General features: G+C 30.6%; 1 pseudogene; it reads left to right on the forward strand.

The window, feature by feature from the left end:
* Positions 1 to 5,036: 5,036 nt before the first annotated feature.
* LOC147299556 (uncharacterized) lies at positions 5,037 to 15,057 on the forward strand (annotated as a pseudogene).
* Positions 15,058 to 15,539: the final 482 nt, after the last annotated feature.

Consider the following 15,539-nt stretch of genomic DNA (forward strand, 5'->3'; position numbering starts at 1 on the left):
CATCTACAAATCCAGATAATTGGTCCAAAAGTAGGATACTTGAAACTGTCCAATTGGACCTTTGGAAAAAATTTTAGAAAATCGGACAATTTCGGGTACCCTACTTTGGAGCCGATTATCTGGAGTTGTAGAAATCCAATTTGAGTAATCTTTATATCTTTGTAAAGAGGAGATGAATATCTTTAAATCCAGTATAATTTTTCTAAATTTGGTGGAATTTTGATGGATTCAACATCGGGCCAAAGTTGAGATAAAAACTGAAAAAAAAAATATGGTTCTTAATTGACACAAAATGAAAGTACATGTCCTTCATTAACACAAAACAAAATTAATGTCCTGAAATGAAACAACCATCAAAATATGTGTCATGTTTGTAAATTTTTCCCTTTAGGTTATTTTCTAGGTCATTTTTTGTGGTTCCTAAAGAAGTACTTAATAGGTAAAGACGCACTTTCAAGAGTTTGTAAAAAGAACTTGTACTTTTGACACAGCAAAAAAAAAATAAAAAAAAAATTTACAAAAGCATTTCCTATAAAAACACTCGTTTTTTCTTTTGTTTTCCTTTTAGAGTTTAAAAGGAGAGTTCAACTTGGTGTCCTCAATTTGTTTATCTTTCTTATCTTGTTGACATATGTTCTAGCACCTAATAGTATTACCAATTTGGGATGGAAAGTCTAATGGGCCTAGACGATTTTAACTGATTCTAGAACCTTGGTGTTCTAGCCCTTAGGGGCTTGTGGACTTATTACCAATTTGGGCTGAGAGATCTTAATTGGCCTAGACGATTCTAACTGATTCTTGCCATGTGGAATGTGCTGTTTAGAACCCAAATAAGGGTGGCCAAATTTTTTTGAGCTAATTAGAAGCAAGGAATAAAATTTTGTTTTTAAGAGGTGTAGAAATTTTAACAAGTATTCATTCAGATTTCATAAAAATTTCGCCGAAATTTGTCGAAATTTCAGAAATTTCGCTCACTGTTGCTCTGTCTGTTTTCTCCTTCTCTGTCCAAACCCAGCAAAACTGTAAAAAACAGTTCATAATAAACCCAACCAACAGGGAGGGAGGGAGAAGCGATCGGGGAGGAGAGGAGGAAAAGGAGGAGGAAGGAAGCAGGAGGAAGAGATGAGCACGACTGGGTTAGGAGAGAGAAAAGAGAGGGAAGAAGAGAGATGGGCTGAGGGAAGAAAAGAGATGGGCTGGGAGAAGAAGAGAGAAGAGAGAGTCACGGGAAGGGAAGGAAAAGGAAGGAAAGAAAAAAAAGAGTTGGTAATCTTTGACCAACACTTCAGATAGCCAAAGTTGGTGGTACGTGTTGATCCACTAGAGGTGATGGCCAAAATTGGTGTGTGTTGATCTTTGACAGTTTTGGCAGCACATAGGTTATGGCCATATTTGGTCAACATAAAAGTATATAGTAAGTTAGTAATATGAACAAATAATAATATTCCTTATCTTTTCATTTAAAGATTAGAAAAAGTTATAATCCAACTTATAAAAATTATATTATATTTTTAAATCGAACAATTGTTAAGAAAAAAAATAAAAGGTTAAGGGTTTATTGGAATTTGGGGCGTTTGGGCAATTGGAAAGAAAAAAAAAGTTTAGGGTTTCGTTTGACTCTTTTGAGATTTCGTTTAGTTATTTTTAAACTCTAAACTCTAATATATTTCTATATAAAAAATAATTAAAAATAACCTAAAAGACCTAAACCCTAATATCTTATACCATATCATAAACAATATAGAGTATAAATTATAAAGTATATGAGTTTAGTATATAGATTACAGAGTATAAATAGTATTAGGATATATAGAGTATATAGAATTTAATGTATAGATTATAGAATATAAAGAATATACTAATTTTATTTAACAGTATTTGTTTCAGCGCGCATTTATTCACCTTATATCACATGAAACCTACTATATAATTTGATTTATTCAATATTTTTTTATCAATTTAGTAGATAATATGTTAAATAAACATATGGTAAAATTTCATTCAAAATTTTCGTATTTTGATAGCAATTTCAGTCATTTCCGTCTAATTTTGTCGAAATTTAAAAATCTTTGAAATTTCCTCGAAACTCGAAATTTTATTCCTTGATTAAAAGTAGTTCTAATTTTGAAGGGTTATTCAGACTAAAATCATATAAGAATTTAGATTAATTAAATCCAATTTTTTCGGCTAAGGTCCAAAAAATAGACTTTTTAAAAATTCTAACTCATATTATCTCTTAAAATTAAGATAATTAATATGAATTAATTTTAAAAATTATAAAAGATAATATCTGTTAGCCTATTTTTTAATTAAAACATTCAAGATTATCTAGTTTTTATGTTTTATAATTTAAAATAATAAAATATAATATTCGTTTAAATTATACAAATATCAAAAAAGTATATATATAGGTACATTTCAATTGTACCAATACCTAGGTTTATATATATAAGTACATTTTAATTGTACCAATACCTGGGTTGGTATATATATATATATATGTATGTATGTATTCGATCAGGTGCGCATTGCATACCTGATCCGAAACGCTAGGTTCCTGCCGCTGATCGCTCGGCCATGCTACTTCCTTCCCCAAGTTTTGAGGGTAAATCCTTATCTTTTCACCTCATTCACGCCTAGATCCCGATGTTAACCATAACATAAATGCCGACAAACCATCGATCGATTGGTACAATTGAAATGTAACAATAAAGAATTTTTTTCTCCTTGTTTGATTATTTTATATTTTGTGAACTGATGCATTTTTATTATATTTATATAATTTAAATCCCACAATTAATTTTAGGATAATATCATAATATTATGATAATATAATATTATAATATTAAGATAATATAAAACTAGGATAATATTAAGATTTAAATATCATTAATTTTCAGATAATATTAGACATTTTTTAAATAAAAACATATGGACAATATTTTTGGACCTTAGTCAAAAATCAAAAGCATTAAGGTATTAGTCTAAGAGTTGAGAGAAAATTGAAACGGCATGTACAACACCTAATTTTTTTTGGGATACTTAGTCTAAACGCCTATACATGGCCATACTTGGTCTAAAGGCCAAAAATGTTTTAAAACCCCATAAGGCCCTTTGACTATCTACATCAACTATATTCCAAGAAGCATCACGTGAAGACTAGCAATTACCAAAGCATCATTCCAAGCAGCTCCGTTTCCATTCTCTTTTAAGCTTTTATTTTCTGATTTAACTAAAATACTTTTAGTCCAAAACAGAGAAAAAACTTCTGTTAAATATACGATTATCTTGTTAAGTCGAGTCCTTATATTAATCTTTAGAGTTTATTTTCTCTCATAGAGTCTCTCTATTTGTTACTCTGCTGCTATAAAAAAAGGTCCATGAGTTCTAGCCGCCATTATAGCTTTAGGAGATGTGTGCGATGTTCCATACTTGTTGTACCATACTCTACACAGTATTCAGACCGACAATTTTCGAGGCACTCTCGATAAGAAACTTTGCTCTAAATAATTAGTATCAAATACAAGATAATAAATATTTTAGCAAATTTGACTGTAAATCAGGATTTTGGCAAAATTAGATTAGCACTAGAATCAATTGAGTGGACAACTTATACTTGTCTAGAAGGACATTTTGAATGACTTGTCATGCCCTTTGGATTAAAGAATACTCCATCTATTTTTTAAAGAAAGATGGATCAAACATTTAAGAAATGTTATTCGATCTTTTTGTATTGTATATGTAGATGATATTATTATACATAGTTAAAAAAAAAATGAACATATGAAACATCTAGGAATCATTTTGAAAACATTTATTGATAATGGTATTATCATTAGTAAAAACAAAATTGAATTAGGAAAACAAGACATAAATTTTTTAGAAATGTATATTAAATTAGGAACAATCCAATTACAAGAGCATATAGCTAAGAAAATGTTAGAATTTCAAGATAAATTAGAAGATAAAAAACAGTTACAAGCATTCTTAGGATTATTAAATTCTGCTATAAATTATATTCCTAACTTAGGTAGAAAAATAGTTGTACTTCATAGTAAAACTGGACAAAGGTGTTTTAATAGTGAACATAATAAATTAGTACAAAAAATAAAAAATGAAATAATAAAATTACAGTCTTTAACATTATCTTTAGAAAATAGTTATAAAATAGTTTAAACAGATAACTCAACTATAGGATGGACATGAATAGTATATCAAAAGAATAATACGAAATCCCCAAAATCTGAAGAACAAATCTATAGATATGTTTCGAGTAAATTTGGAGAACAACAAACTAGATTACTAGCAACTGACTTAGAAATATTAGGAATAATTAATTAAATTGAATCATTTTCCTTATTTTTACATAATGAAGTATTTACAATTAGAACTAATTGTCAAAATATTTTTTCTCATTATAATAAAATTAAGACTAATAAACAAGCAACTCGAAGATAAGTTTTATTTGTTGATACTATTAGAGGAAGAGGGTTTATGTGATACTAAAGGTTCAAACAACATATTAATTAGCTAATATTTTTTTACGCATTATCCAACAGGGTATGGATTTCTTTGGATCATTCTCGAGTTAAAGAGCGTTTGGTGGTTATCCATATAACAATATTATAGTAAGAGCAATAGCTGGATTTCCAGAGAATAGAAATTTTATGTTTAATACTATTCGTATTCAAGTAGTTAGAAATCCGAAGTTTTAATATCCAACAAATTCTTTAGTAGATGAAAAAAGAAAATGTTTTATTGGACAATTTTTGGAGCTTGAGTAACTCTCAAACTGGTCTAGTAAAAGCTATTCAAGAAAATTAGAAAGAGAATTAGAACAATATTTTTTGCAAAAAAACTTTTTTATAAAACAGTTACAAAACCAGTTTTCAACCTTACAAACAAACCTTTTTGGGCTAGATAATAGCCACAAAGAACTTTTAAGACATTTCCATATGTTGAATTTGCAGAATCAAGCATTTATGAGCATGAGCAATAACTCTTTTGAGTGAACTAAACAAAAGGCTATTGAGCTAATGATATCTATAGATGAAATAATTAAAGGCAGTATAACGCCTTTACAAGAGGCTAATAAGCCTATAGAACTTGGTGTTCTACTTAGTTTTGAAGAACTTGATGAGGTAACTACTAGTCAATTGACTAATGAGCCAAGAATAAATATATCTTTAGAAGATATAGAAAGAACTACTACAAACAAATTTTTCTTGAAAGAACTTGCAAAGTAACGAATGAAGCTGATGACACCAGATATCCAGCAGCAAATGATAAATCAGAACAACTTAGCAGAAATTCATAGACAGCTAGCTATTCAATAGTAGTTATTTCATGCTATTAATAATCCTAAACCAGGAGTTATAATAGTCATATACAAGTCTTTAATATGCACTCATCAGACACAAGAAGAATGCACTTGTGACCAAACTGAAGTACATTTCAATGTAGTAGTAGTTAGACTGAACATGCAAGATTTTAAAGAATGGACTTTCAAATTTGAACATGGAACTGTTAGTGAGATTTTCACAGCATTCCACCAACATGGTTTTTAGATAATATACATGAAGACCTAGCAATATGCAAGATAGTCAGGCGAACTTTTTAAAGTGTATATACAACCTCCACTTCCTCATTTTATTAGATTCAGTCCAAAGTACGTACCTTGAAGCCTACAGAGGAGCACATATTGCACAACAAGATAAGTATGATGATAGATAGCTCAACTTTATCTGTCAAATCTCTACCATGAACTTCTACACAAGAACGCGTGTAAAGACAATTCCTCCAACACCCATACTTCGTATGAATAATCATATAGAAAATCTTCCTTGACTGGATCACCAAGATAGAGACAACCAAAGAAGCAGATGTGAAGAAGATGCCAGATGGTGGGATAACTTAACAGAGGAAGAATATGAAGGAATTATGGATAGGATGGAGGATTAGATAGCAATGAATAACACTGAAAACAAACACTGGTGGACAATGGATGAGCACTACTTTCAGTACAAAACTTATCATCTGAGCAATAAAGCCAAACTCTTCAATTTCAGAAAAGACAAATGGGCTGGACCACCTAAAGGGATCTTTGGTTATTAAGGAAGAATACATGGACAAACGGTCATTTGGCACAATACATGGCCTTTTGACCAACATACGGGTATAAATGACCCTTCAGTCTAATTTTCCCTTTAAACAAAAAAAAATCCTTGAAAAGAAGTAAACTATTACTCTATGTATGTTTTGAACTGTTTGAGGAAGTTTCATTTCAACGAGATAGGTTTCGTACGTCGCACGAGTCAAAACAGCTTCCTTTGTCCCATTCCAATGCAAGTATATGCATCTTTGTGTGATTTCTGTGAAGTAAAAAGAGAGCAGTTTTGCTCACCTCCTTTAACTCAGGTGTATGCTCACCTCCCATCTAAAATACTGCCACGTGTTTAAAAAACTAACCATGAGTTAACTATTGTATTTAATTATTTATGATGTTATAATAATGAGAGAGAAAAATAATTTGACAACTCCTTTCTTATTTTATCCTTATCTTTTATTACTCAACTTTTTTTTATCACCTGTTAATTTCTCTTTTCTCTTTTATTTAATTATTTCTAATAATTTTTACTTCTTTTGTTTTTTTGCTCTTCTCCAGTAGGCCTCTAGTATTCAAAAAATCACATCCATTTTTTTGGGTCTTCTCATGTATACACATTTATCTATTTTTTTAATTAATTAAAAAATAAAAATATTCTAACAACACATTTGCAATTCGAACAAAAAACTCATTTGCAAAGTTTAATCTAAAATGTTGGCCAAACAAAAATCTAAAACAACTCATTTACATACATAGAAAATCCAATAAAAAAGTTACATGAGTTCAAAAAAAAAAAAAAATGTTGTTGCAACTATTCTTCTCTCTTCAAATGCTGCAACACCTTGGATTGACCTAAGAATTTGTTTGATCTGAAAAGGTCATGTATGAGACAAGAAAGGAGAATTCTTAGGCCAAAAAAAAAATGTGTTGTTGGATTATTTTTTTTAATTAATTAGAAAAGTAGATAAAAGGTGTATACATGAGAAGACCCAAAAAAATTGGATGTGGTTTTTTGGGTACTGGAGGCATACTAGAAAAGAGAAAAAAAAAAAAGCAAAAAATATTAAATGCATGTGGTTTTTTAGATACTAGAGGCATACTGGAGAAGAGCAAAAAATCAAAAGAAGCAAAAATTATTAGAAATAATTAAATAAAAGAGAAAATAAAAATTAATAGGTAATAAAAAAGTGGGAAAAAGTTGAGTAATAAAATATAAGGATAAAAGTAGAAAAGAGTTGTCAACTTATTTTTGTCTCTCATCATTATAATATCATAAATCATTAAATACAATAGATTATACTCATGGTTAATTTTTTAAACACATGGCAGCATTTTAGATGGGAGGTAAGCATACACCTGAGTTAAAGGAGGTGAGCAAAACTGCTCTCAAGTAAAAAAGCTAAATTCATGTGACTTTCCATCCTAATGGGGTTTTTTTTTTTCAATTATTTTAAATTTTAAGAACAGTTTAAAGTTAAGGCTGTAATGCACAAATTAATTAAGATTATAATAAGTCAAAACCCATTAAATATATGTGGGAAAAGGGTAATTATCAACATGTTGACTTTTATCTAATCAATATCTGGTTGACTTTAAGAACATCAATTATGGGATATACTTAATTATATAAATATTTGAACCTAAGTTCTTAATTCACTTTCACTCTACCCATCCTAATACAATTTTATCCTCTGTTCGGATTATGGGAAAGCAAGGCCAGCCCTGACTTTTGGGAGGCTTAGGGAAAAAATGGGCCCTTTTGTATATAATCTTAATTTTACAAAAGAAAAATTATAAAATTTTATAGAAGTCTTTTTCATTTATTTTTGCATGAAAATGATACTTTCATTATATATGAAACAATATCAGAGTTTGTACAAGCTGAAACAAAAATCAATTAAAGTTGTAGGGTCTTTGCCTTTTTGGACTTACAAGCTTTGAACAAAAAGTAATAAAAGTGGAAGGCCTTTGGACTTGTCAAACAATGTAGCTCATCAATCATCTCCAGATTCTTTACCAATGTGAGCAACCATGTCAAAAAAGCAGCTATGCACCCCTGGAAAACAATACAACGGGGTAATGAGTACCAAAAATTCAATGAAAATGCCTTTTTCTAGCATGTTTAGAAGCAAAATCCTCAATTAACCTTTTCAACTTCAAGATTTTCAAAGATATTCTTTTCAATACATAAGATTGCCAATCCATATCATTTTCAACACATAATCATAAATTTCAATTTATGGCAACCAATTAACCAAACATATCACAAATACAAATAGCAGTACACAAAAGGGGAAAAAAAAGTACCCTTTGGATTTTTTTTTTAAACTTTAAACCCTAATTTCTTTGAAAACCTAATTTGAGAATTGAGATTTCCAGAATGAGGGAGAGGAATGAATGAAGACTTGGAGAGGATGTGAGAAAGCGAACTCCCAAATTGAGATTTGAGAGAAAGAATCAAAGCTTGAAGATAGAAGATGGAGTAGGCGACTACACAAGGGACTGAAAGAGAAGAGAGAGAGAGAGAGAGAGAGAGAGAGAGAGAGAGAGAGAGAGAGAGAGAGAGAGAGAGATCACAAAAACGATATTTTCCTACTTTCTAGAACTAAAGCATTGTATTTTGTTTAACAAAAAAGTTAATTATCTGAATTTTGATATTCTATTTAAAAATTAAAATATAAATAATTTTTTTGATTTAGTTAAATTGGGCCTTTAAAGAAGTTAGGCCTTTTATTAATGCAGATACTTCTATAGGTTTCTATCAGATTTTTATTTTAATAATTTTTTTATATAATATATATATAAAAAAAATATTGGGCCCCCTAGAAGCCGGGCCCTAGGCGGTCGCCCCTACCGCCCATGCTTAGGCCAGCCCTGTGGGGAAGTGGTGAAAAATGGGAATATCCAATATTCTGCTTGACTCTCCATTAATCCAACTTATATAAGCTACATGTATTTTTTAGTAGGGTTGGAAAATTTTGATACGACACGATAACATGATTCGAGCCTGACACAAAGTTAGTGGGTTTAAGTTGGCCATTTATTGATACGAACACGAATATGACACTACCCGCTAAACACGAATAATAAAAGGGTCGAGTTAGTGTCATGCATTGTAACACAATTATGACACACTAAACACGTATAACTAGTATTATATGAAGAAAATTAATGAATAGTTTTTCTCATTTTGTAATATGTATTATATGATCTATTGTACGTATAATCATGACTTATTTGTATATGGTTCTTTTAGTATTATGATTAAATATTTTTTTTTAAGGTAATGCATAAGTAATTACTTTAGTTTAAAAATAAAAGAAATTTTGTTTAAGTTTTAGTTCACGAGATTTATGGGTTAACTTGAATACGACACGATTATAAACAGATTGAGTTAGGGACGATACTACTACAAAACACTTCATTTATGGAGGTCCCAATTCGCCAACAAAATGGGGTTCCTGGCAGAAAAAATGCAAAATCCGCCAAGATTGCTTAGCACTGGCGAAAAGGTGTCCAACGGGTTTGAAGGCACAAGGAAAAGACTATATTCTTGGTGGATAGGTCACTAAATCTGCCAGGAAATTGTGCTGACAAGGCATGAGGATTTAAATCCAACAGAAAAAGTATTTGCATCGGATGAAACCGCCAGCGCATTTACTATCCGCATCGGACCAAACCGATATGAAAAGTAATATAATATCTGAAAATACTAATTCATGATGAATATATCCGCCATAATCATATAATATCTTCAAAAAATAAATTAAATACAATTATATTTGAAAAACACCAAAAATACCAAGAACCCTGCACCCTCTCGGCAAGCTAAAACAAAAGAACCCATAACTTTTTCCAACCACCACTACTACAAAACACCTCATTTATGGTGGTCCCGCTACTACTAACATGCAATGCACGAAATGAACGCAAATCTAAGATATACATATATATATATATATCAATTAAATCAAGCATAAATAATTTCTAACATATCTAACATAACTAACATATTTTAACATATTTCTCTGACAAATATCTACAAATTTCTAACTATAATATATCAACACATTAACATACAAACACCAAAAAGAAAAAATTAAAAACAACCATGGTTATAGAAAAACCTAGCTAGTTGCCAAATCAAAATCCTCAACCAAATCAAATTTTCGAGAATCAGATCTGCTACACCAAAAGAAATCCGTGGGTTGGCTTGCAAAAATAAAACACAAACCAAATTTTAAATTTAAATAAAAAATGAGAAATCAGATTAGACCCAAACATTTTGAACTGAAAAATCAACCTAGCTGTTGAACAAAATTGAGTTCCAAAGGCTGACATCAAGTCCCAAGGCTGAAAAATCAACCTAGCTACTGCACCCTATTTGCAAATTACACCAAGAACAGAAGTAAAAAAAAATAAGAGGAAGAATAATGAAAGAGTTGTGGCTGAGAAGGAGTAGAATAAGAAGACGCGCGGAAAAAAGAAGAAGAAGAAAAGAAGAAAAACAGAAGATTGAAGAAGAAGATGCACACCTGTATTCGCGGCAAGGAAAGAAGAAGAAGAAGAAATGAAATGAGGGGAAGTGGCATAGAGTTACATGTAGGGGTGGGCATAATAACCGGCGCACCGAAACACCGAACCAAACCAACCGTAAAAAAATCGAAAAAACACCGAGTTGACCAAAAAGTCAACACCGTAAGAGAAAACCGAACCAAACCGTATATGGATGGTTCCGGTTTTGGTTTCATGCTCATTTTACCTGAACCAAACCAAACCAAACCGTGTAATTTTTAAAAAATATAATTATATATTTTTATGCACATTTTATACATTTTTGTACACATTTTATACATTTTTAAACACATTTTATACATTTTTATTTTTGACCCTAAAATATATTTTATATAACCCTATGAGTTTAATATTATATATATAATAATGTTTTAGTATATAATTTTAGTTATATCTTATATAATAAAATTAGTATATTCTATTGCTATATACTCTATAGTCTATAGTCTATATAATAATGTTTTATACATATAGAGTTATATATAAACTTAGTATAGTTAGTTATATATAACTATATAGTTAGTAACTTAGTATATAGTTGTATACATACTACAATAGTTATATATAACTATATAAGTAATATATAATTATAGTAGTATACTAATATATACTATAGTAGTATATAGTTATATATATACTATACTCATTACTCTATAATAGCTATATATAATCTTATATATAGTTATAATTTCTAACCCAAATTTGCCCAAACCCCAAACGAAATCTCAATCTCCCCAAAAATGCCAATATAAATAATAACTTATTAAACCCAGAACCGTAGTAGAGAACCAAACCGAACCAAACCGCACCGCACTTTAATGGTTTGGTTTGGTTTGGTTTTTCTCCTTCCTTTCCGGTTTTTAGCACCGAACTGCACCGTATAGGAACGTCCGGTGCGGCGCACGGTTTCGGGGGTGAACCAAGCCGAACCGCACCGTGCCCACTCCTAGTTACATGGAATTAGGCTAGGACCTATCCCACTTAACTATTCTTGTCCGATAAAACCGCCATGGCATCTTTTTTATGGTAGTTTAATCTGCCACATTAGAGCAAACCTAGCGGACTAAAGGCTCCGCCAAGACTTCTTGAGCATTTATAGCGAACGGAGTTAATTAGCCAGCATTGTCCGCCAAAAATAGCCCATTTTGTAGTAGTGTGAATTTTCGTTTGACATGGCATTTGGTGGTGCTGGTTATGCTTTGAGCTACCCATTAGTGCATGGCATGCAGCATTGGCAACAAAGTGGGATGGGTGTATTGATAGATATCCACGCTTGTGGGTCAGCGATTTTATTTTACACTCATATTTAGCTGATTTGGGAGTTCCTCTAACTCAAGAAAAAGGGTTTCACCAGGTAATTATCACCTTAATTTCTACAACAAAATACTAACTGGTTTGTTTATTGAAAAAAATAATCTTTTTGCTGTTTTGTGAGAACATTTTGTACAAGCAGTACTTAACTTGAATTTCTTTTTCACTACTAGACACAAAAAAAAAAAATATATATATATATATACATATTCAGGATACTAATTAATTAATATTAACTTATAGAAAAAAAAAATATATATGCTATACCAAGCCACTTCCAACTTTTGCAATTTCCGTTTTTATATTTCATTATGTATGTGGTTTGCTATGCATGTCATGATTCACACCTTTCTCGTGTTACACGGAGAATCTAGGTTTTGAAACTAGTATGAGATGAAGTTATATTAATTTGGGATGGGTTGTTAAATAAAAAAAAAAATTGGCATGATAACTGGATTCGTCACTGCTCGTGAATACGTCATTATGGAACAAATTAATTATATAAAACCAATTTTATAGGTCCGAACAAAACTTTAATTAATATTTAATACTATATATTAACTAAAGAACAAGAATTGGGCCAAAATAATCTTAGGTAAAGGGAGTAATTAAGAGGTGCAGTTGCTTATCTTTTTAAAGTTTATGCATGCTCACATGTCTCATGCTTATAAGAAAATTCTTTAAATTCAATAAAAAAAATATTCTTATAAATATGAGAAATGTGAGTATAAATAAAACATGAAAAATATAAGTCATTGGATTCCAAAATACCTATTAAAATCTTGCAATTTCATCTTTCTTATACTTATAGAAGATTTCCTCTCAATTCAATTATATATAGAATGTTGTATTTTAATCAAGGCTTAATTATTGGTTTACTACCCAAAACTGTAACTCATTCCCACATTGCCACATGAAAGTTTTTTTGTCCTAGATTACTACCTATAACTTACATTCGTGTCACATTTTACCTTGTTCCGTCAACAACACTGTTAAAAATGCTGACTTGGCTGTTAATGCTGACGTGACGCTTTGGATGTGCGCCACGTGTCACATATGTTCTTGTATTTTTTGATTTTTTGATTTTCCTATTTTTATAAACTTTGAAAATTAATTAAAAATAGCTCCGAACTAAAAAAAAATACACAGAAAATTCCTACGAACTCGTCTTGACTAGTACTAATTTAATATGAAGTAAAAATACCAATTTTTCCTCTAAAAATTTCAAGAAAATTTAGGAAGTCCAAACTTATTTCTAGAAAATTAAAATACTTTAGACTCTTTAGAAATTCATAAGATAATCTCCAGAACTCTAAAAAATACGAGGTCTACACCATTAGTCTTCTAAAAACTAACCATACCTTTCTTATGAACACTTGCTACCCAAAAGACCCCTCGGTCTTAGAGGAAAAAAAATTTCCCTCTATAAAATAAATTCTAGAAAAATTCTTGAATTTATGTAAAGTCTCGAAATAATTCTCTAAAATAGGCTTTTGGTAATATTTTTGAGAATTCGTCCAAGAGTTACGAAAATTCTAGAATTTATTTAATAGAGGGAAATTTATTTTAATTTTTTATAAATAAATTTAGACTTTCCAATTTTTTTTGGAAATTTTAGAGGGCAAATTGGTAATTTAACCCTATAATAAATTAGTGCTAGTCAAGACGAGTCTGTAGAAATTTTTCGTGTATTTTTCTAAGTTTGCAGCTATTTTTAATTAATTTTTAAAGTTTATAAAAATAGAAAAATAAAAAAATCCAAAAATAAAAGCAAAGATGTGACATGTGGTACACATCCAGCGTCCCACATCAGTATTAATGGCCATGTCAGCATTTTTAACAGAGTTGTTGACGGAACAAGGTAAAATGGGACACGGATGTAAGTTACAGGTGGTAATCTGGGACAAAAAATCTTTCAAGTGGCAATGTGAGAATGAGTTACAGTATTGAGTGGTAAATCAATAATTAAGCCTTTAATTAATTATGGTCTTTAATTTCCAACCATTATATGTTTATTATAAAAATTCAAATCTAGATAAAAAAAAAATTGTAAAGAAGAGTTCATGACATCTTTAATATTCTTTTTCAAAAATCTTTCTGTAATTTATTGTGGCAAGAGAAATTAGCTCGAGAGAAATGTTTAACTTAAAAAATTTTCCTCTTCTATTAAAAATTATGAGGCCTTGCTTTGGTGTTTGTAATTACAGATCGATCTCCATGGTGACATATCAGGTCTTCTATCAGCTCATCCACAGTCTCCTCTCCTTTTCCTCCACCACCTTGACACCGTATAGACTCCATCAACCACCTCATGAAGCCTGCAAAACTCGGCCATTCTCGTCTCCTTCAACAGACGATATGCTACCACAGACCAAGAAACTGGTCTTTCTCCATCTCATCGATCATGCCTCGGAGTGTTTTACGGAGACCCTTCGAGACATTTGGGCCACGTACCACACTACATGTTCAACACCAGGAGGCCGTCCAATGATTTATGTGAATCCCCTCACGTGTTTTTCTTTAGTTCTATTGATCCAAGTGTTGAAGGCAACCAAACTGTTACAACTTATTCTAGAGCAGCTCTGCGTGGTTTGCCACCTTGGTTCTTCGACCGGAAACCATTCTGCGGATTCCATCACCAAAATTCAGGTCCACTCATGGTCTGCAATACCCTTGGAGGTTAGTTTCTTAGTCACTGCCATGCATGCATGCGTTCATTTTATTGCTCCAATTAAAACAAAAATCTATCAGAATTAATTCATAACTAATTTTTATATGTGTATGTATATAAAATATTTTCTTGTTGGATAGTCTAATATATATGTTATGTTGTTGAATTATAATTATTAATTAGATTGGCATGTTGACAAAGTAAAACATTAGACTATCTAGAAAAACAATATTTATTTATGTATGTATATATTAATTTAATTATTTATTTAGGGTATAAGTTCTTTTTTTTTTTTTTTTTTTTTCAGGGCAGAGGGAAAGATTGTTGCGATATATTACATGAAACTGAGATTAATCAACACTACTCAAGTCATATACAACTTCGCACAAATTGATCGATGTTCATCCCACCCAAAAATAGAAGAAAAAGTAAGGAAAAATTGTTGACAATTTACCTTCTGTTGGAAAATTTGGATAGTTTAGAACTAAATAAAGAGAGGGAGGATCGATGCAATTAAGGAATACTTAGACTAAGAGAGAATGAATGAAAGATGGTACTTCATTTCTTCAATAATATGCCTATTTATAGGCAAACACTAATATGACTTGGAGGTTACCCTTAAAATTTGGGGACTACAAATTTTCTTCGACATTACTTTAAGTATTTATAATAAATATAAACTAGTGGATAGTCATATATATAGAAATTCTCACTGCAGGACATCTGGTTTTTAACTAAGTACAGATGCATATGTTTTTTGACTTTTTTTTTTTTTTACCATTTGATCTTAAACTTGGCATGATTTAATTATTTAGGATATAAATCATCAATCGAGACCTATTATGTGGTTTTAACTCTCATGATTTTGAGTTCTCG

The sequence above is a fragment of the Dryas octopetala genome, chromosome 1 (assembly GCF_963921425.1).
Source record: "Dryas octopetala chromosome 1, drDryOcto1.1, whole genome shotgun sequence".
Taxonomy (NCBI): Eukaryota; Viridiplantae; Streptophyta; class Magnoliopsida; order Rosales; family Rosaceae; genus Dryas; species Dryas octopetala.